This window comes from Macaca fascicularis, chromosome 16, assembly GCF_037993035.2.
Source record: "Macaca fascicularis isolate 582-1 chromosome 16, T2T-MFA8v1.1".
NCBI lineage: Eukaryota > Metazoa > Chordata > Mammalia > Primates > Cercopithecidae > Macaca > Macaca fascicularis.
This window is the reverse complement of record NC_088390.1, coordinates 83,982,770-84,005,364: the sequence shown is the minus strand read 5'-3', so window position 1 is coordinate 84,005,364 and position 22,595 is coordinate 83,982,770. Positions and strand designations below refer to the sequence as shown.

At 50.4% G+C, this 22,595-nt stretch overlaps 2 long non-coding RNA genes across 3 annotated transcripts in view; one reads left to right on the top strand and one right to left on the bottom strand.

Annotated features, from left to right (window-relative positions):
• The window catches only part of LOC102144116 (uncharacterized), a 108,657-nt gene that overhangs the window by 31,529 nt on the left and 54,533 nt on the right, over nucleotides 1–22,595 (bottom strand). The window contains exons 1-3 of one of the 2 annotated variants that reach the window (XR_012426217.1): nucleotides 11,033–11,219; nucleotides 8,725–8,789; nucleotides 1,098–1,276 (exon numbers count right to left, since the gene is read on the bottom strand). This is a non-coding gene — a long non-coding RNA (uncharacterized lncRNA). Of the gene's footprint in view, nucleotides 1–1,097; nucleotides 1,277–8,724; nucleotides 8,790–11,032; nucleotides 11,220–22,595 lie in introns of those variants that run through there. The other variant, XR_012426218.1, reaches the window with a different exon arrangement.
• Nucleotides 9,901–11,179, top strand: LOC135967782 (uncharacterized). The gene is made up of 2 exons (XR_010582040.1): nucleotides 9,901–10,027; nucleotides 10,979–11,179. It is a non-coding gene; the product is annotated as an uncharacterized lncRNA (long non-coding RNA).

Below are 22,595 nucleotides of genomic sequence, written 5' to 3'. Positions count from 1 at the left end.
ACCCAGGCTGGAGTGCAGTGGCCCGATCTCGGCTCACTGCAAGCTCCGCCTCCCGGGTTTACGCCATTCTCCTGCCTCAGCCTCCGAGTAGCTGGGACTACAGGCGCCCGCCACCATGCCCGGCTAGTTTTTTGTATTTTTAGTAGAGACGGGGTTTCACCATGTTAGCCAGGATGGTCTCGATCTCCTGACTTCGTGATCGACCCGCCTCGGCCTCCCAAAGTACTGGGATTACAGGCTTGAGCCACCGCGCCGGCCTGCGAAACGGATTTCGAAAATGAGGTGCACCTAGATGAATGACGTGGCTGTCCCAGGCACTAATTGCCCATCTAAATTACCTTTTACTTTTTTTTTTTTTTTGAGACAGAGTCTTGCTCTGTCACCCAGGCTGGAGCACAGTGGCACGATCTTGGCTCACTGCAATCTCCCAGGTTCAAGCGATTCTCCTGCCTCAGTCTCCCAAGTAGCTGGGATTGCAGGTGCACGCCACCACGCCCAGCCAATGTTTGTATTTTTAGTAGAGACAGGGTTTCGCCATGTTGGCCAGGCTGGTCTCAAACTCCTGGCCTCAAGTGATCTGCCCGCCTCGGGCTCCCAAAGTGCCGGGATTATAAGCATGGGCCAGTAATTAAATTAATTAAAATTACCTTTTAATCATGGGTAATATTGTGCATTTGTTGCTCTCATAACTTTGGTGAATGTTGAATCAAAGTTTAATTCTTTAACCCAGTGATTCTATGTCCGAGAGTATTCCCCTGTGATACACGAGCACAACTGCAGAGAGAGACATGTGCCGAGATATGCAGCGCAGCACCATTTCTAATAGTGACTATTTAAAAAACAAAAAAAAACCTAAATAAATAAATCAGCTCTGACCCATAAACTGGAATGCTGTATCTATTAAAATAAAATTGAAATCAGTCTACATCTAAATGAAATTGTCCAAGATCTATTACAGAGTGAAAAAAAGGATTAAAACTGTAGATGTGGTATGATCCTAATTGTGTAAAAAAAAGAAAGAAAATATAGATATTTGTTATGTATCCACACACAATTTCTGGAAGGATATTCAGGATATTCAGGAACCTGTTACTTACAGTTGTCTGAGGAACAAGACTGAGAAGTTTAGCGGGTTGAAGAAGGTGGGGGCGTCGCTTACTCTTAAGCCAATACCTTTCTGTATCTTTCTACTTCTCAGGACGTAAACTAGCTTCTGCTCAGTACACAGTGATCTCTTCCTGGCCATTAGCCTGTTGAAATCCAGACAGACCAGACTCTAGGAAAAATAAATTCTGAATTAATAATATAAATAAATTGAATTGAAGGTAATAGTTTCACCCACAGGATGAACTACAGTTTCCCTCACTGCACAGAGGGTTCATCACACATCCTCTTGAAATAATCAGGTTTTCAAACCCTTTAAAAACCAGATCCAAGTTTTTTTGTTGTTGTTTTAGTTTTTGTTTTTTTCAAGATGGAGTCTCGCTCTGTCGCCCAGGCTGGAGTGCAGTGGCTCAATCTCGGCTCACTGCAACCTCCACCTCCCGGGGTTCAAGCAATTCTCCTGCCTTAGCCTCCTGAGTAGCTGAGATTATAGGCACGCGCCACCATATCTGGCTAATTTTTGTATTTTTAGTAGAGATGGGGCTTCACCATATTGGCCAGGCTGGTCTCGAACTCCTGACCTCAGGTGATCCATCCGCCTCAGCCTCCCAAAGTGCTGGGATTACAGGCGTGAGCCACTGTGCCTGGCCTGGATCCAAGTTTTTAAAATGCAATTTATATATACCTTAATTAAATATAGAAAAATAACACAAATAGAAGCCTTGTGATTAGAGAATGTCTGAGGTATATCAGAGAGAGCTGGGTCAGCAGACTGCATGGGGATGCTGTTTGGAGAAGCACATGTGTGGGACCTCCCCCAGAAGCCCCCTGTCTTCCCACCCATATGGCACGCCTCTCCTGACAGCCAGCAGGGCGGAGGGTAGCAGCCGGGGGAATGGAATCTGTCTGCTTAAGAGCTATGGGGGACTCAAGGGACATGCCACCCACCAGGGCCTGTCCACCCTCTCCCCAACATGCCTTTCAGTGACATCCCTCTAGTTTAGGAGGGATGAGGCAACTCCTTTTAGTAGGACTTTTGTGTACAAAAATTAAGAAAGTAGAAAATTACTTGCACTGGTTGCATTAGATATATAATCTATAATATATTCATTTAAACCCTGTGAGTAGCCAAGAGGATACAGAGAAGGACACTAGCTAAAAATACTAAGCATAGGCTGGGAGCTGTGACTGTATCAGTGAAAAAAAAAAAAAAAAAAAAAAAAACTCACATATCCAGGCCAGACACAGTGACTCATGCCTATAACCCCAGTATTTTAAGAGGCTGAGGCAGGAGCATTGCTCGAGACCAGGCATTCACAACCAGCCTGGGCAACATAGTGAAGCTTTGTCTCTCCAAAACATTAGCTGGGCGTGGTGGTGCATGCCTCCAGCCTCTCAGGAGGCTGAGGTGGGCTGATGGCTTGCACCTGGGAGTTTGAGGCTGCATTGAGCCATGATCGTGCCACTGCACTCCAGCTTGAGCCTGGGTGACAGAGTGAGACCCTGTCTCAAATAATAATAATAATAATAACAACAACAACAATGCTTCCTAACTACCAGGGTCACCAGCTTAGCACTGAAGACCCTGCATCTGGGGGATCCTCAGTCCTGAGCAAACCAAGACTGTTGTTCACCTTACACTATTAAGGAACATGAATGCACCAAAGCACAAGGCCAGGAGGCCAAGAAGACAGCCAGAGAGGACCAGCCTTTAATGAGGGCCTAGAAGCTGACAGGGGTCCGGCCACCACTTCATGTGGGTCTACCCACACCCAACTGGGGCACAAAACCTTTGCATAAACACCCCACGAGGAGGAGCCTCTGCAGCTGCCCCCTCCTTAGAATCCCGTGTGCTCCCATCACCCGCAGCTTCCACAGGGCCTGAGGATGAGCACATTGAAGAGCCGGGATGCGGGCAGCAGTGTGGAGGGGATTTCCCTTTTTGTCTCTGGCTCTTTCTCGAGGGTCTTGCGCAAGCAGGAGGTGGGAAGAGCAAGAATTAACAAACTTTTGCAGAAGCCACCACCTCAGCCTTGGTCTGTGATTCCTAGCACATCTTGGATAAAATAGTCTATCAAAGAGAAAACCAGCAGAGAACTACGAATAGGCTGTGGACATGGCTCCCATGACCACAGTCGGAGCAGGAACAGCGGCAGGCTGCCTGCACTCCAGAGCAGCTGGAGGCTCGGACAGTTCCGCACACTCCACCTGGTTCTGAGTGTTGTCATCAGGTGGAAAGGAGTGAGAGAAAATCCTACTTGAATATAGCAGAATCACAAGGAAAAACTCAACTAGACCCCAGGACCCTGCCAAGAACTGCTGCCACGCTGCTGACCCAAGAAAGAGAGGCCAGTAGGGTTTTGCTTTGTTTTGTTTTGTTTTTCCAGCAAATAGACATGATGGCAAGTGTCAGTTGGTTCTGGAAATTCCTTTCCTCCTGAAAGAATGAATAAAAAGACAAGGAAGGCCAGGCGCGGTGGCTCATGCCTGTAATTCCAGCACTTTGGGAGGCCGAGGTGGGTGGATCATGAGGTCAGGAGTTCGAGACCAGCCTGACCAACATGTCAAAACCCCGTCTCTACTAAAAACACAAAAATTAGCTGGGTGTGGTGGTGCATGCCTGTAATCCCAGCTACTCGGGAGGCTGAGGCAGGAGAATCGCTTGAACCTGGGAGACAAAGGTTGCAGCGAGCCAAGATTGTACCATTGCACTCCAGCCTGGGTAAAAGAGCGAAACTCCGTCTCAAAAAAAGAAAAAAAAAAAAAAGAAGACAAGACAAGAAAAACAATAAGCCCATGGAAAAAAGGTGACACAGGACAAGGAAAAAGGAACAGAACTTTGCAGACTTGGAGGAAGCACAGATTCTACACGAGGTCTGGGGAAGTTTTAGGAAGTTGTTTGACATGAGATGCAAGAAACATGGTCTCGGTGAAAGAGAAATCAAACACTCAAAGCCAGAAAGCAGCAGAACGGCCAAAGGAGTCCCGACTCTTGTGACACTCATGGTTCTGAGAAAAGAGAAATGGTGCAGGTTGACGTCATCCTAGAAAGCAGAGAAGGGAGTGGAGCTGGTTTGGAGCGTACATTTGATATCAGCCGTGAGTAGGCATTTTAAGTGCGGCAAGCAGTATGAGAGGCTGGGCTCCTCACTGAAGGGGTGCCTGTTGCAGGGTTTCTGGGGGTGGATGTGGCAGGTGGTCATGGGAAGCACCTGCAGGGGAGGGGGGAAGTGGGACACAGAAGGTGAAGCAGCCTCAAAAGGGTGAGATAGCAACATGTCGCCTTCGAGAGAGGACGGAGCTTAATCCCCCTGCGGAACTCTGAAAAATGGCGTCCTTGTGATATGCCTCAGAGTTATCTCACCAAAACAGCAAGAAAGATGAGGTCTTTATTCACTTACTCCCACCCACCAGTCACTGGATCAGAGCTGCTCCCTGGAGGTGCTAATTCCTTGGGGCTTCCTAATTCCTACTGTTCACAGGCCGAGAGAACTCCTGGGAACAGAGGGCCTCAGGCAAGGAGCCTCAATGCAGCCATAGCTGGGAACCACAGCAGTACGTCAGAGCAGGGGCCATGTCTCTTTCCACAAGGGTAGGAGGAGTGGCCAGAAGACGCATGGGCAGGGCCAGGAACATGAGCTCGACTGAGAAGATGGTGCTGCGGGTGGTGGGATATAAGGGTGAGTCCATAGATCGGAATGGTGTTTGTAAAAACTTGACCTCAGCCGGGCATGGCGGCTCACGCCTGTAATCCCAACACTTTGGGAGGCCAAGGTGGGTAGATCACCTGAGGTCAGGAGTTCGAGACCACCCTGGGCCACATGGTGAAACCCCATCTCTACTAAAATACAAAATTAGCCGGGTGTGGTGGCGCATACCTGTAGTCCCAGCAACTCAGGAGGCATGAGAATCACTTGAGCCGGGGAGGTGGAGGTTGTAGAGAGCCAAGATCATGCCACTGCACTGCAGCCTGGGTGACAGAGTAAGACTCCGTCTCAAAACAAAACAAAACAAAAAACTCGGCCTGGGCCAGGCACAGTGACTCACACCTGTAATCCCAGCACTTTGGGAGGCCAAGGCAGGAAGATCCACTGAGCCCAGGAGTTTGAGACCAGCCTGGGCAATGTAGGGAGACCCTTTCTCTACAAAAACATTTAAAAAATTAGCCAGGCTTGGTGGGTCACACCTGTAGTCCCAGCTACTCAGGAGGCTGAGCAGGGAGGATACCTTGAGCCTGGGAAGTGGAGGCTACAGTGAGCCATAATTGCCCCACTGTACTCCAGCCCGGGGACAAAGTGAGATGCTGCCTCAAAAAATAAATAGACAGATAAGTAAATAAACAAATAAATAGCTGCCTAGGCAGTTCGGACTTGATATGCAGGAGTTGGGACTCATGGCACCGCTTCAGTCTCTTGGGTTGGGTCTTAAACAAGGGTGTACTGGCTTGAATTGTGTCCCCCCAGAATTCACGGTTCAAGGTTCAGAATCTGTGAATGTGGTCTACTGTGTAAATAGGGCCTCTGCAGGTGTAATGAAAGTTAAGATGAGGTTCTACTGGATTACAGGAGGCCCTAAATTGGATATGACTGGTGTCCTTTGAAAACAAAAAGAAGAGAAGACACACACGCGCACACACACACACACACACACACACAGAGGCCATGTGAAGATGGAGCAGATATCAAAGGGAGGCAGCTGCAGGCCAAAGGACACCAACGTTGCCAGGAGCCCCCAGAAACTAGGAAGAGGCACGGGTTAGATCCTCCCCTGCAGCCTCCAGAAGGAACTGATCCTGCCGACCCCTCGATACTGGACGTCTGGCCTTCTGAACTGTGAGAGGACATGCTTCTGTGGGTTCAAGTCCCACAGTGTGTGGTACTTGGCTACAGTAGCCCCAGAAAACTGCCACTAAGGGTTAGGCGAGGAAGACCAGGCTGAAGGCCCGTGGGAACGGGCTGGAGGGAGGAAACCCAAGTCGCGGAACTCCTACAATGCTGGTCCTTCGAGTCTCAGGCAGAAAGCTGTTTCCCCATCAACGCCAACCAACTCTTCCTGGCTAAGTCATATAACCCTGCCATACGATCTCACACCTATCCTTTGCCTGCAGCATTTCTGTGGTTTATCTGGGCAGGGGCTTTGGGGATGATGCTGAAAACCACTTTGGAAGGAAAAAGACAACAAACATGATGACAGATAATGTCTAGAGTTTGAAGGAGTGGGGACAAGTCTCATGACCTAAGAGTTGAGCTGCTACTCTTTTTTCTTTTTTCTTTTTTCCTTTTCTTTTTTTTTTTTTTTTTTTTTTTTTTTTTTTTTGAGATGCAGTCTCCCTCTCTTGACTAGGCTAAAGTGCAATGGCACGATCTCAGCTCACTGCAACCTCCACCTCCCAGGTTCAAGCAATTCTCCTGCCTCAGTCCTCAAGTAGCTGGGATTACAGGGGTGCACCACCACGCCCAGCTAATTTTTGTACTTTTAGTAGAGATAAGGTTTCACTATGTTGGTCAGGCTGGTCTTGAACTCCTGACCTCAGGTGATCCACCTGCCTCAGCCTCCCTAAGTGCTGGGATTACAGGCAAAAGCCACATCTCCCAGCCTGAGCTGCTACTCTTAACAATGTGGTCCATGTCAAGGAAACTGTGGGGAGAAGTGGAGGGAAGGAGAAGAAAGGTGATGAATTTAGTGTCCATCCTGTAAGATTTAAGACCAGAGCCCACAAGGAGGGAGAGAGTTAAAATCACCAATGGCTTTTGAAACAAAACTAAATACCATAACAGAGCAAATCATTGCTGATAGGTAATCCAACTTAGAGACTCTGAGTGGTGAATTTATAACCTAAACAAGCATCTCCATACATGCAGCATGCTTCCTCTCCCCTTGTCTAGCAAAAGACACAGTAGGTGCTATCGCTTCTCTCCTATGCCTCCTGGAAAGCATGTGTGATAAGAACTAAAGAGATAAATACCTGAACTGTCTACTCGGGCGCCCTTCATAAACACAGACAAACAAGCTGTGCCCCTTCACTCTTGAAAAGTCACTAATCTGGGCAGATCTGCCCAACTTCCGCATCGAGAATGTTCCTCTTTGGGCATGATCCTCTCTGACAGCCACACCTGTTGTTCTCAAGCCACACCATCATTAAACACTGCAGGTATTGGTCTCTGAGACTCAGCAATGGGACAGACAGGCTTAAACAATTCCCCACCGATGCCAAACACTCGTTTCCTTCTCCAGTGATGTTGGGTCATCTGTGGGACAAACATGGCTTGTTATCCTTAGAATGACATGACTTCAGAACTGGAAAGTGCAGGCCAGGCACGGTGGCTCACATCTGTAATCCCAGCACTTTGGGAGGCCGAGGCAGGTGGGTCACCTGAGGCCAGGAGTTTGAGACCAGCCTGGGCAACATGGTGAAACCCCGTCTCTACTAAAGATACAAAAAATTAGCTGGGCGTGGCAGCGCACTCCTGTAATCCCAGCTACTGAGGAGGCTAAGGCAGGAGAATTGCTTGAACCCGGGAGGCAGAGGTGGCTGTGAGCTGAGTTCTCACCACTGCACTCCAGCCTGGGCGACAGAGTGAGACTCCATCTCGAAAAAAAGAAAAGAAAAGAAACACATATGTGGTTGTCGTGACTGAGTGGGTCTAGTGTGTAGGGATCAGGGCACCCTACTACTGGCTTCTAGTGGGCAGGGATCAGGGACACTGCTAACATCCTACAATGTTCAGGACAGGCCCTCACAACGCAGAATTATCTGGTCCCATATGTCAACAATGCCACTGCAGAGACCCCTGCCCCAGAGGATCACGGGGTATTTACACTTATGCTGCAATAAAATCTGCTGAAATAACTGTTTGTGCAAAAGAGGCCCCACGGTTCGAGTATCGCTTAACCACATCTATGGCCTTTGGGGTTCCCTGTTGGTAGAGCTGGCTGTGATGGGAATGATGGGAAGAAGGAGTGGACTTGGAAGAGCTTTGGAAACAAGTGGCAAGTTCCAATTCCTGCAAAAGAGCTGCAAAGAGACATGGAAAGTTTGAGGTGTCATTGGAGAGAGGATGGAGTGGGGCAGGTGGGAAACCTCGCTGTGTGGGCTGACCTTTATCATTCTGTTCATTCGAGATTTTCATTTCAGCCACTCTCGTTCATGGTGTGTGGACTCCAAAACAGAGGGGGAAAATGGAGCAGAAATATTACACCAGACTCCAGGCTGATCTCTGCTTCTCCCCACGGGAGTGGGGAGGGCCCTGCCAGCAGGTCCATCTACCCAAAGAGCACAAGGCCCCAGCCTGCCGGTCTCCCTGTACCTGAGGGGCAGTCGGTACCCATCCAGGGCCCTGCAGACGGCGGGTCTTGGCAGAGTGGCAGCTCTTCCTCTTCCTCCTTTGACAGCCCCATTCAAGGGCATTAAAAAGAAGCTACCGGTGAACTTCTATTTGACTCCATTACCTCACTGGCAACCTGCAAAATGCCAAATGCTGCCTCTTGCCCTGGGGGAAGTGATTTTGTCTCTTACCCATGAATGTCACCACAGAAGCTAACTTCAATCCCCAGTGATGGATTGGCTTCTCCTCCTTCAGCACAACTCAAATGCCAGGCGTGAAACACAAAGGGACTCACCTCTGCCTCTCTCTGAGCTCTGGGATTTCTTTGGTATTAAAATCACAAGCTGCCACTTCCACGGCCTGAAAGAGACATGGAAAATCATTTATTTGGGGGGGGGAACCTTCACTATGATACATCCACACTATAAAATATTATGCAGCCACTAAAAAAAGGATGTATTGGAGACTATTTAAGGAAATGGAAAAATGCTCACATTATGATGATAGCTAAAAAAAAAAAAAAAAAGCAGAATACAATATGATCTCAAGTCTGTAAAGATAAAATAAACAGAGAAAAAAACAAAACAAAACAAAAAACAGAAAAAGATTATCTTGTATCTCCAGACAGGAAAACTGTAAATACTTTGTTTATTTCTTCATTCCTTTCTATATTTTTCAATTTTTCTACATGAGAATGTATTACTTGGCTGATAGGCAATTAAAAGTTTGTTTTCAAACGAAAGCATAAATCATTTTACTCTCTTCAGAGTCGGAGTAATAAGTAACATCCCCACAAGAAGAGCCCACAGCTGAAGACACCAGCCACCTTCTCCCCTAATTTATCCCAAAGAACCTCCCAAAACTGGCCCACAGACATCTTCAGGGGTCCTCCTTCTGGTGGAGGGAGTGGGTAGGAAGGGGTACGAATCACAGCATGACTCAGTGTCACAAAACCAGAGATACAGAAACAGCACTTAACTGCAAGAACCCATTCCAACCACAAAGCAAGAGCCACCCACCCTCCAGTGAGATGCATTCCGTTCCACCAACTTTGACACCTATGGAACTTTCCAGAACCCAGCTGTCCCTGCAAGATGGTTCCAGACCCAGGAGCATGTCTTAGACCTGATACCAGAACTCAGTGACACGTCTGGGTATCCTGTTCCTAGGGGCACTTGACTGAGGGGTGCCAGCCGGTCAAAGTGGCCCAGACAGGAAGGAAAAAAGGCTGCCAGGAGTCATCCCTCTCCAACCCCAGACCTTGGGCTGTGAGCATGTGAAATCGTCCGCTGTGTCCTCACCACCCTCGGCTCTCCCATCACGCACTAGAGCATGCTGCGGAGGCTGGCAGGTGGGCCGTGGCCACGGACGCTGGCCAGAGGGTGGGGGATTATACTGCAGGATTATTCCCCAGATCCATTCATTCCACACCCACTTATTGGGCACCTGCAGGCTATGAGGCACGGTGTGTGGCAGGCAAGGGGGCAGGATAATGCATACCTGGGCACCATCTGTCTTTAACACAGCAGTTCTCACCCTGCAGCTGCATCAGCCTTACCTGCGGGGATTCCTTAGAACCTGCCTCTAGCTCTGATTCAGTAAGTCTGGAGTAGGACCCCTAAATTTTGCATTTTCCACAAATCCCCAGGTGAGGCTGCGGTTGTGGCTCCTGTCAGGGAACCCTACTTGGACAGCCACTGAGGAAACAGCAGGGAGGAGGCAAGGTTGAAACCCATCAGCTCCTCCTCCCTATGGAAACAGACACAGCACGCGGGATGGCAGGACATGGGCACAAATGCAGACGGGCACCAGCCTCGCCGCCTTTTGGGTGCGAAGCTGACCCGGCTTACGTAAGCAGCCCAGTGCCTGCAGAGGGCGAATCCCTCCTCTCGGAAGCCTGTCTTAGACGGAGGGGCAGGAGGAGGGCATCGCTCCAGCCCCGGTCCTGAGCTTTGGTTTCTCAGGGACATCTGTGCCCAGAGACGGAGCCATCTTCCAGCCATCTCGTTGGAAGCCAAGTTGCCCCGAGACTCATTGGAATTCAGCTTGCTTATAAACACCTGGAGGTTTTGAGATTATGCTGAGGTCTGGGGCTCGGGGATTTTGCTTGGGGAGTTTATCGGAGTTAAGTCGGTGTAGGTGAAAGGCGGTGGATGAGCCTGGTGGGGGAGGTGGCAGGCATCAGTAAGTGAGCGCATTATTCACACATCTCCTTCCACCAGAACGAAAGCTCCCCTTCCACTCACGAATGCTTATCAACACCCTTCGATTTTTTTCATCCATTTTTAAAGGAGGCAGAAGGGAAAAGATCATAATTTTTAATTAAGAAATTAAGCCATCCCCTTCCTAAATATTCAGTGCTGCATTTATCGCCTCCAGGAAGGGGGAGGGGAGAGTCCGACCGTTGCAGGGAAATGGTTTTCATCATCTGCAAAATCCGATGCCCAAAATAGCCCCATCGTTGCCCTGGCAACTAACATTTGCTCCCCCTTCCCCCTCCTCCCCGATGCCTTTGCATATTGCTGCATATTTCTATCATCTCTTTCCAGGCACAGTTCATAAACACGACGGCATAATAAAGAATGTTATCACCAATGACTTACAGCCCAGCTGCGCCCGGAGAGATAGGAAGTGGCAAGCAGATACAATTTCATGCAGCGAGGGCAACAGAGTGATTGGGTGCCCTTCAAATGTGATGCCACTTCTTTAAGTCAGTCCAAATTCAGAAATAAAGTTGGTCTCGCCCTTTTCCTGGCCGCCATCGGCAATTGCATGCAGGGATAATGCCCCGGAGTCTCATTAGGGCTGGAACGATCTTGCCCTGAGATGGGGATTATTCCAACAGCCTCCTTCGCGGCCCCGATCGGCCCTCGCCTCCCCTCCTCTCCCTTGTCAAAGGGCCGAGGCCCCGGGATGTGGCCTTTTTGAATTAATTATCCTCTCTTCCCAAGGATTACTCGGGGCTCCCAGGGCTAGGGGCAGTGGGGGTGGGGCAGGGGCTGCCGCAGATGAAGATCCGGGAAGATTTTCCGCCTCCGAACCCCGCTCCTTTAGTTTCAGGGGGCGGCAGCGCTAACTGCGGGGTCTCACTCTGCACAGGGTTAATGCAAGGAGACAGGGCACTCTCTAGACCCTCAGCAGCCACTTCTGTCCAGAGAGGGCTGGAAGGTCGGGGACCTTTCTCTCCCTGCCCCCCAGGCTTACACAGCTCTGTAAACCTCTCCTCTGGTTCTTGTTCCAGATGGGGCCAGAACTTTGGTTTTTTTTTTTTTTTTTTTTTTGCTTAAAATAATAAAGATGTGGCTGGCCTCGGTGGAGGATGGGCCCATCCAGAAGAAGAGAGAGAAGTTTCTGGTTTTGGGGTGTCCTGCAAGTTCCTTGGGCAAGGATCAGGAAGTCAAAGATCAAGGCCAAACTTATCTGCCCCCTCCAGGGCCTGTGGAACCAGCCAGGCCTCCCCTGGGCGGTGCCGCGACCACAGGCAGGGCCCTCTAGCCCACCGGGTCTGGTGGAATGCCAGAGCCAGGGGTCCCTGCGCTGCCCCCCGCCCACTCTTCCATGTGGGTCCTTCCAGGCCGCCCCCAAGCTTAACTAGACAGTGTCCAGGCTGAGCTCAGGCTGGCCAGTAGCAGCCTCCCACTCCTCCTAGGGGCTTCCAGCCAGGGGGACAGGGAGCCAGGTGGGGACATAGGGAGGAAGGGAAGGTGTCCCAAGGGCACCACTAGGCCCTCGAGAAGACAGTAATCGGGGTGGGGTGAACATGGGGGCTGCTGGGAAGGGCAGCAGAAGCTGCAGGTCCCGCCGATCTCTGCCTCGTGGACACATGCGCCATGCACAGAAGGCGCCACACAGCCTTTGCAGGGCAAGAGAGGCCCGGTGAGAACATGACAGCCCTCCAGGAGGAGGATTCTCAAAATCCAGTCCGCAGTGGAGTCGGCAAGGAGAGCTCTGAGGTGTGATCCCGGGGAACAGAGCAGGTGGCAGAATGACCGCCACCCCATCCAGGAAGACCCTGCGCTGCCTGGGACCCCAGCACCACCAAGAGCTTCACCCTTTCCTCTACCGACGCCACTCTGGAGCCAGCCTGAGGGGCTGTCCCTGGCTACCTCCATAGCAGGTAGGAACCAGATATCCCCAGCAAGGCCCTCATGGAGCCCACAGGTGGGTGGAAACAGAAGGACCACAGCCTCCTTGGGGGCCAGGCTCACCTTCCACGTGCTTGGCTGCCTGGTGCCACCCCCTCGCCTGTGCTGGTCCCACCGGCCGGCTTATTCCCTAGGTGGAGGGCTGGACATTTGGACACGTGGTCATACGGCGGGCAGGGTGATTTTGCAGCAGAGGAGAAGATGAGCAAGTTTGGTAAGATGCCATTTTGTGTCCCCTGCACTCTTAGCTCTGTCCGAGGTGACTCCCAAGGAGGGTTTATCTGATGCTCTTCCCACACCTGTATTACTAAGATGGGGGAAGCAAAAAATTCTGAAGAAAAACCAACCTCCCCTTCACCCATTCACAACAATTTCCCTGGAGTCAGCACGGCTCTCCCAGCCTGCTTCCCAGTGCCCTGCTTGAATTTTGTGTAGACATAAACACATGTATCTACTCATTGATGTAAAATTCATATAACATAAAACGAATGATTTTGAAGTGAACAGTTCTGGCCAGGAGCAGTGGCTTACTCCTGTAATCCCAGCGTTTTGGAAGGCCAAGCAAGGTGGGAGGATCACTTGAGGTCAGGAGTTTGAGATCCACCTTGGCCACATAGCGAGACCTCATCTCTAAGAAAAGTAAACAAAATTGGCCGGTTGCAGGTGGTGCACATCTGTAATCCCAGCACTTGGGGAGGCTAAGGCAGGTGGATCACCTGAGGTCAGGAGTTCAAGACCAGCCTGACCACTATAATGAAACCCCGTCTCTACTAAAAATACAAAAATTAGCTGGGCATGGTGGTACACACCTGTAATCCCAGCTACTCAGGAGACTGAGGCAGGAGAATTGCTTGAACCAAGGAGGCAGAGGTTGCAATGAGCCAAGATGGAGCCACTGCACTCCAGCCTGGGTAACAGAGCAAGACTCCATCTCAAAAATAAAATAAACAAAATGAGCTGTGTGTGGTGGCTCACGCCTATAGTCCCAGCTACTCAGAAGGCTGAGGTGGGAGGATTGCTTGAGCCTGGGAGATCAAGGCTACAGTAAGCCATGATCGAACCACTGTACTCCAGCCTGGGCGATAGAGCAAGACCCTGTCTCAAAAAGAAAACAAATAGTGAATAATTCAGCAGCATTTTATATGTTCACAGTGCTGTATCAATCTCGTTCCAAAACATTTTCCTCACCCCAACAGAAAACCCTGTACCTGTCAGCAGTGACTCCCCATTTCCCCTATCCACAACCTTGGCAACCCCTAGTCTGCCTTTTGTCTCTGCGTGTTTCCCTGTCCTGGATATTTCCTATAAAGAGGATCTACAACACGTGACTGGTTGCTTTCACTTAGCTTGATGTTTTTGAGGTTCATCCACTTTGTATCATGTGTCAGTGCTAGGTTCCTTTTCATGGCTGAATAATATTCCATTGTATTTATAGACCATGGTTTATTCATTTATCCATTGACAGACATTTGGGTTGTTGTCAGTTTTGGGCTATTGTCAGTAGTCCTGCTGTGGGCATTCATGTATAATATTTGCTTAAATACCTGTTCCCAGCTGGGTGCAGTGGTTTATGCCTATAATCCCAGCACTTTGGAAGGCCAAGGCAGGCAGACCTAAGGCCAGGAGTTCAAGACCAGCCTGACCAACAGGGAGAAACCCCATCTGTACTAAAAATACAAAATTAGCTGGACGTGGTGGCGGGTGCCTGTAATCCCAGCTACTCAGGAGGCTGAGGCAGGAGAATCGCTTGAACCTGGGAGGCAGAGGTTGAGGTGAGCCAAGATCGTGCCATTGTACTCCAGCCTGGGCAACAAGAAGGAAACTCCATCTCAAAAAAAAACAAAAAACAAAAAACAAAACCTGTTGCCAATTTTTTGGGGCATATACTTAAGGACAGAATTCCTGGGTTATACGATAATTTAATGTTTAACTTTTTTTTTTTTTCTTTTTTTTGAGACAGGGTCTTACTCTGTCTCTCAGGCTGGAGTGCAGTGGCATGATCACGGCTCACTGCAGCCTCAAATTCTGGGCTCAGGTGATCCTCCCACCTCCACCTGCCGAGTAGCTGAGACTACAGGTGCAGACCACCATGCCCAGCTAGTTTTTGTATTTTTTGTAGAGATGGAGTTTTACCACATTGCCCAGGCTGGTCTCAAACTCCTCAGGTGACCCTCCCACCTCAGCCTCCCAAAGTGCTGGGATTACAAGTGTGAGCCACCCCACTATGCCTGGCCTTTTATGTTTAACTTTTTGAAGAACTACAAAACCATTTTTCGAAGAGGCTGCCCCATTTCACATTCCTACCAGCAAGGCACGTGGGTTCTGAACTCCCCACATGCTCACCAACACCTGCTATCATCTGTCTTGACTCTAGCCATCCTAGTGGGCATGAAATGCTATCTCCTGTGGTTTTAAATTTCATGTCCCTGAAAAATAATAAATGTGAGCATCTTTTCATTTGCTTGTTGGCCTCTACTTGAATTGGATACTGGTTTCTTTTCTTTTTTCTCCTTGCAAAGAAGAAATCTGGTTCTTCAATAAAGATTTGCACTCATACAGCCAAGAACTGCAGATTGGGCCCTGGAACACATGAGGCCTGGGGACAGGGTCCCTCGGAGAGAGAACTTTCCACCTCTTTCCTCAAACCCTCCTGACCCCAGAGCTGAGGAGAGAAAATTGTAGATGACCAAAAGATTTTAAAAAGTATTTGGCGTCAATTCTGTGCTGTTCCAGGAGAGGATCTCTTAAATCTCCCTTGAAGGGGAACAAGGAGACACATCCCGCTTCTTCCAAGCAAAAGGGAAGTTCAAGAGGGGAGGGTTCTTTCCATTTGCTTTACATGCAGGAGGAGGCTGGTAAATCCTGTTTACCTTTCTCCTCTCGAGCACATTTCCAGGAAAAGCAAAGCAAAATCAACTTTGTATTCTGTAGACAACGAGAGTCTTTGTAGGACGGAAAGTTCACAATCATTTTTCCCTCTCCTCAAACCTTCCACCCTGGCACCATAAAACATCTCTATCGGCCATCCGATGATCCGGTCTCATAATCCATGGGAACATGAAAGGGAGGACAATTGTGCTGAAAAATGACAGCCTGTCTCTGCCCCTCTCCACCCCTGGTGTGCCTTCACTGCTCCGTGTTCTCTTATCCCAGGTCAGACACCTGCTCCCTCTTTGTCATTCTCCAACATGATAAACACTCTTGCACACCAATTACCAGCATCTCTGTGGTCTGTGAGCCGGTGTACATGACTGTCCTTTGTCTTGGAGAAGAGACCTGAGGGGAACAGTGGATCCCCTCCATGACATCTTCCGTGAAGGCGCATCAGTCAGCCAAGATTTCACTCCAGCCTGGGTCGGACTGTGGGGCGGGGTGACACCACAAGGAGAAGGCTGGGGTGCCGAATGGGGGCCGAGAGGGCCATGAGTGGAGTGGGTGGGCCACGCAGTTGCCTTGAGACCTTGAGCAGGTAATTCCCACAGAAGGACAATTCCAGACAGTCCTATCTCCTGTTTTTGCTAAAACTGAGTCCCCTCACTCCAAGGTCCAGGAGCACTGTGTCTCCTCATGGTCCATACCTCCCTGCCACTCTCCACTGATCACAAAGAACCTTCCGGATATGGCTGGGGTCTGTGACCCCGCCCAAATCTCATGTTGAACTCTAGTCCCCAGTGTTGGAAGTGGGACCTGGTGGGAGGGGACTGGATCATAGGGGCGGAGTTCTCATGAAGGGTTTGGCACATTCCCCCTTGGGACTGTATAGTGAGTGAGTTCTCAGGAGATCTGTTTGTTTTAAACTTTATGGCGCCTCCCCTCCTCTCCCTTCCTCCTGCTCCAGCCATGTGAAGATGCCTGCTCCTTCTTCACTTTCTGCCACAACTGTAAGTTTCCTGAGGCCCAGCCATGCTTCCTGTACAGCCTGCAGAACTGTGAGTCAATGACACCTTGTTTCTTTTTTTTTTTTTTTTTTGAGACGGAGTCTCGCTCTGTCGCCCAGGCTGGAGTGCGGTGGCCGGATCTCAGCTCACTGCAAGCTCCGCCTCCCGGGTTCACGCCATTCTCCTGCCTCAGCCTCCCGAGTAGCTGGGACTATAGGCGCCCGCCACCTCGCCCGGCTAGTTTTTTGTATTTTTTAGTAGAGACGGGGTTTCACCGTGTTAGCCAGGATGGTCTCGATCTCCTGACCTCGTGATCCGCCCGTCTCGGCCTCCCAAAGTGCTGGGATTACAGGCGTGAGCCACCGCGCCCAGCCCACCTTGTTTCTTTATAAATTATCTGGTCTTAGCAACAGGCTAATACAGTTCCCCTAGAAGTCACTTGTGCTGCGTCTTATGAGGGAATCAAGGGTGGGAGGCAAGAGGAGAATGAGAGGGTGCCCAGGCTGATCCCCTGTGTCCATTAGGGAGGGCCTACTACACACTCAGCACTGTGCTAGGTACCACGGGGAGGAGGGCAAGAGTAAACCATGTGACTCACAGACTCCTGCACGATGCCAACTATGTGCTGGGCAAGGTTAGGTGCTTCCCCTGTGTGTTCCGATTTAATTTCAGCAAATGGTAATAAGATGAATGAGAAAGCAAGAGAAAAAGGAAGAGGGGCAGAGTCACCATAGTTGGAACTCTGTAATCACAGAGGCTGGGCTTCCTGGTAATACAAGTGGTGACTCCAGCCATAATACTCTGAGACCATCTCATTGCACACTGGTCATGCACGGGGCCCAGCTCTAAGCACTTCATCTCTACTGTCTCACTTAAAGCCCACAGACCTCCCGGAGACAGAGACCAACTGTGATCCCTGATGCATGGATGGTGACACAGAGCACAGACCGTTTCAATCATTCACCCAAAGTCATACAGATTATATGGTTAAGCTGGGATTTGATCCCAGGACTCTCTGACTCTACGGCCTGAGTTGTTTCTAGCATTATGCCAATCTTCCTTTCTGACAGTGAGATGGAGAAGTATAAAGGAAACAATGAAAGGATGAGGTCACTGCCCAAGCGCCCCACTGCACAGTGACCTCAGACCCATGTGGCATCCACAGGTGTTGTCGATCCTGGGGTCCTGTTCCCGGAGCTGGGGTGGGGAGGACCCCACCTGGCCCAGGGAGGAATGGCTCTGGCTGGTGGCCCACGTCACGTGCTATCTCTGCATGGCAGCAGCCAGTTCTAAGACATGTTCTGACAAATCATCTCTCCCAGGTGAGAACAGCAGCTCACCCTCAGCCTGGGGTTAGCAAATGGATTTTTTTTTTTTTTTTTTTTTTTTTGAGATGGAGTTTCACTCTTGTTGCCGATGCTGGGGTGCAATGGCGTGATCTCGGCTCACTGCAACCTCCGCCTCCCAGGTTCAAGCAATTCTCCTGCCTCAGCCTCCCGAGTAGCTGGGATTACAGGTGCCTGCCACCACGCCCGGGTACTTTTTTGTATTTTTAGTAGAGACAGCGTTTCGCCATGTTGGCCAGGCTGGTCTCGAACTCCTGACCTCAGGTAATCCACCTGACTCGAGGCCTCCCAAAGTGCTGGGATTACAGACGTGAGCCACCATGCTTGGCCAGCAAATGGATTTTGAACCTGTTCTGTGAAGTCTTACAGAAAAGGAGAGCTGGGGAGGAGATGGATGGGAGGTCCCCGGAGAAAGACAGACATGGGCCCAAGCCTGGGACCTGCAGGTGCCATCATCACTGTGGGCCTTGGTCATTCATCAGCAGGATGGGTCTCCCCAGAGTAGCTCCCTGGCAGGGTTGGTGAGGGTGAAAATAGAGATGTCTGTCCCAGCCAGCATTTCAGAGGCGTTGGCAATCACTGCTAGAGGTGACACACTATTTTTGGTCTTTAGGGGTAAAGCAAGACCTTAGCAAGGTCCTAGGCTGCCACTGAGCCAGGCCAACGTGTCCCAACACTCAGGTTTCAGAAGGAGACAATGTCACCAGCAGCTGGTTCGGTGTCTATGTGAGTGTCTGTCCCCAGATCTCAGACGGAGATGATGTCTCCGGCAGCTGGTTGGGTGTCCATGTCCTCAGATCTCAGAAGGAGACGATGTCACCAGCAGCCGGTTGGGCGTTCATGTCAGTGCTTGTTTTTACTCTCAATAGCCTAAAAGTGTAACAGCCAGATGGGGATTTGAACGTCTTTGAAATTCAAAAGGAACCGTGGCCTCCAAGACCTCCTGCAGCCCGGTGTTTGATGACGCCAGGACTAATTGTCGCCGGGCCCTTAGGATGCCACTAGCCATGTGAAGGGGCTTCATAAGGACTTGCTGGCTCCTGAGCCATATGTAAAACACCTGGAAAGAACAAATAATTCCCACACAAACAGCAAAAGGAAAGGCAATTTTCATCAGCCGAGACACCATAAATCGTTATATATTTTATGAATCTCACTTACATTTCTTGTCTGACTTGTGCATAAAACTTCTCCAGATTTATACAAGCCCACTGCATAAGTCATTCCCTTCCCAAACGGGCTCTATATCTTGATGACCTTTTAGAAACCAATGACTGCTTTTCTGTTGTTATCCATAATTGGAAAAGCACTGGAGATAAGAAAATTTATGGCAATGAATGATCTACCTGAGCAAAGCCATAAAGAACCCCGGGTTTCGAAAAGAGGGGCGGAGGGGGAAGGCGCTCACCCTGTTTGTCAAATGTTATCTCCATCAGCCAGGGTCTTCTGCAGCCACTGTGCTCTTGGCAGACTCCTGAAAGGTGGGGACATGGCTGCTTCAGGGCTATCCCAGGCAGTGTCACTCAGACACTGGTCTAGGAGCCAACTTATTTTCTGTAAATGAAGGTCAAGAGAGGCACAGTCCTCCCCAAACCCAGTTTTCTCCCAGGCCCACATGGATATAGGCTGTGTTGTAACAGAGGAAAGGTGGGCAAAGGCAGAGGGGTCAGATTCGGGGGGATCACAGGGCATTTCCTTGACCCCCTCAGTTCCTGTTGGTTTGCTGAGTGCCTACTATGGGCTGTTCAACAGGCTAGAGACATTGTCATGAACAGAATGCACAAAAATCCCAGGCTTTATGTAGTTCATACCCTATTGGGCCTGAGATATATTCTTCTGGTTCCAGCCACAGAAAGGAGTGAGAAATGACCCTGAATGGCCAGGAGAGGGGGTCAACCAACGTTTCCTCCTCTGGCCTCGTGGAAACCGACCACTCCCCTGGCAAGGACCCTTAGCTAAAAGAATGCATGCCCACCAGGAGAGCCCAGGAAAGCGTGGATTTATTTATCCAGCATTTACTGAGCACCTTTGATGTACCTGCAAGTTTAACGCTCAAACACACTGGTTGTGGCCTGGAAGGAGCAGAGTCGGTGGTTCACACAACTTGGGGCACATGAGCATGTCTTTGAAACAGAAAAAGGAACAGCATGGACCCTTCCTCACAGAGGATGGGGCAGAGAAGCAGGCCGCAGGTGTTGCAAGTTAATTGCAGTGGGAGGGGCTCCAGTGTGCGGCCCTCCCGGCTGTGCAATCAGGAGCAATCACTCCATTTCTCTGTATGAGAAATCCCAATTTCTATATGAGGAGAAGGTAGAGAGGAATCAAAGACAGGCCATAAAGGGAAGAGGCGCATGAGACCAAGACCCAGCGAGCAGATGGAGTAAGGAAGGAGACCCATCCTGGCTCCCCCGTGGCCGCACAGGCCAGAGAAGACATCGGCCTGGGGAGGTGACTCACGGTGACTCGATTTGCTCCCCACATTTGGGGAATCACAGGCTTCCCTTGAACCAACGTTACCACGAAACGGCAGTCAAAAGCAAAGTAAACTGATGAATGACTTCTTTGTATTACTGAGCTGCCCATGAACAAATCCAGAGGGCAGAGTTTAATCCCCCAGAATGACAAGGGTGTGACAGCATCAGTGCAGAAGGAACTATCACTGGGCAAGGGGGTGGCTGAGAGGAGTCTGTCCCCACCTGGAGATGCATGCTAGAACCAGGCTCATATCTGCATCCCTGAAACACTCCCGTTCTCCACCTCTGAAGCAGGACCACGTGAGCCCATTGTCTAATACCACCTACCTGAGAAAGGTCTGCTGAGCCCTCCAGGGACACCACCTGGCCACACCCAGAGCCCAGCTCACCTCCACACAGTATGCAACTATTGAGCACCTGACTGCGTGGCCCTGGAGGGATCCATGGGACAGCGTGGCTTAAGGTTGAGAATCAGGGGCTCAGGCCCAGCAGGCTGGGTTTCAGCTCCAGCTCTCACACTTACCCTGACTTTGAGCAAATCATTTAGCCCCTTGGAGTCTCAGATTCTTTATCTGTAAATGGGAGAATTGAGAGAACCCGCTCCAAAAGAAGGTGTGAACATTTAAAGAGACAGTGTGTGTTCCATGCTTAGGAGGGGCTGGGGCATGGGGCTGGGCAATGATTATTGTGAGGGCTTCCGCTCCTCCTTCTCCTATTATTACTGCTATTACTACTGCTGCTGCTACTACTTTTAGGGACCTAGGCCCTCAGGTTCTAAGGATGGAGAAAGTATCACCTGGAGGTGGAGGTAAAGGAACCACATTCCTGACCACAAGCAGGACCCTGATGCCAACGGTCCTGACACCAACAAGGCTGTTCTCTGGCCTGTGCATGGACACGGTGGGCCGTCCTGAGGGACGTGAGGGCATGACTGGCTCTGGGGCAGGTCAGCATGTTTACAGCCTCCTTAAAGGACTGGACATGGCAGGGGAAACTGGCCAGGGATTCTGCTCTGAAGGCACTCCCAGGCAAGAACTCCCTCTGAAGTCAAGTGTCAGGGCTAAGACCCTGGAGTCAGACAGCCTGGATCTCAGTCCTGTCTGACGTTGGAGGCATGAGCCCCTCTGGGAGCTCAGCATGGTGGTGAGTGTGAAGGATGACTCTGATGCTTCTGGGATGAGCTAGAGCCTCCCTTGTCAGACGGGGAGCTCGCTCGGGGTGCACTGGGAGACACTGCCCCTTGAAGCCTCTGGCAAAGGGGACAAAGGGGTTGTGGTGCTGCTTCCGCCCAGGGAGAAGCAGAACCCACCCCCCCCATCTTCCACCTGGGGAGGGAGGAAAGTCATTTCAGAAGCTTCACCTGGGGTGCCGGAGGAGCCCCAGAGGACCATGGGCCCCCCCGCCCCGACAAATTTTGAGTATGTGTATGTTCTCAGGAAGGAGCTGCAGCTCTTGTCCAAGGGTCTTGACCGACACACCGCGCTCCCCCCTCCCCCAGCACACCAAGCCTGTTACTCTCCTTCTTCCACTTTCTTAGTGAGACTTGAGGTTCCCCTGGACTGGGAAAGAAACTCAAGGGACTGAAATTGCCCCTTGAATTCCCCACCAGCTGGGAGAACCCAAAACATGAAAGGCACTAAATCCTAGGCAATAAAATGGAACGATTTCACAGCAGAAGGGTGTCCTTCTCCCGGCGCAGGAAAGGGTTGCCACTTCTGGCCCGAGACTGCTCCCCTTGGAAAGGCCTGCCTGGAAGGCCGGCCCTTGATGGCATCTGGAGACACAATCACAGAAGCGTGGCCCATTCCTTAACGTAAGCGTGGCTCCCTGTGCCTAGGCTATGTGTGTAAAAAATGTGGTTCGTGGTGAGCATCTGCTTTCCTTCTGCGAGTCTGGAATTTTGGGGTGTGCCAAGCAGAAGGTGCTGAAGTGACCAGACCCCTGTAATAACTTTGGGTGCTGATGCAGGCCGGGCACGGTGGCTCGCGCCTGTAATCCCAGCACTTTGGGAGGCTGAGGTGGATGGATCACTGTAGCTCAGGAGTTCAAGACCAGCCTGGCCAACATGGTGAAACCCCGTCTCTACAAAAATACAAAAATTAGCCGGGCATGATGGCAGGTGCCTGTAATCCCAGCTAATCAGGAGGCTGAGGCAGGAGAATCACTTGAACCCAGGAGGCGGAGGTTGCAGTGAGCCAAAATCATGCCATTACACTCTAGCCTGGGTGACAGAGTGAGACTCTGCCTCAAAAAACAAAAAAAGAAAGAAAGAAAGAAAGAAAGAAAGAAAGAAAGAAAGAAAGAGAGAGAGAGAGAGAGAGAG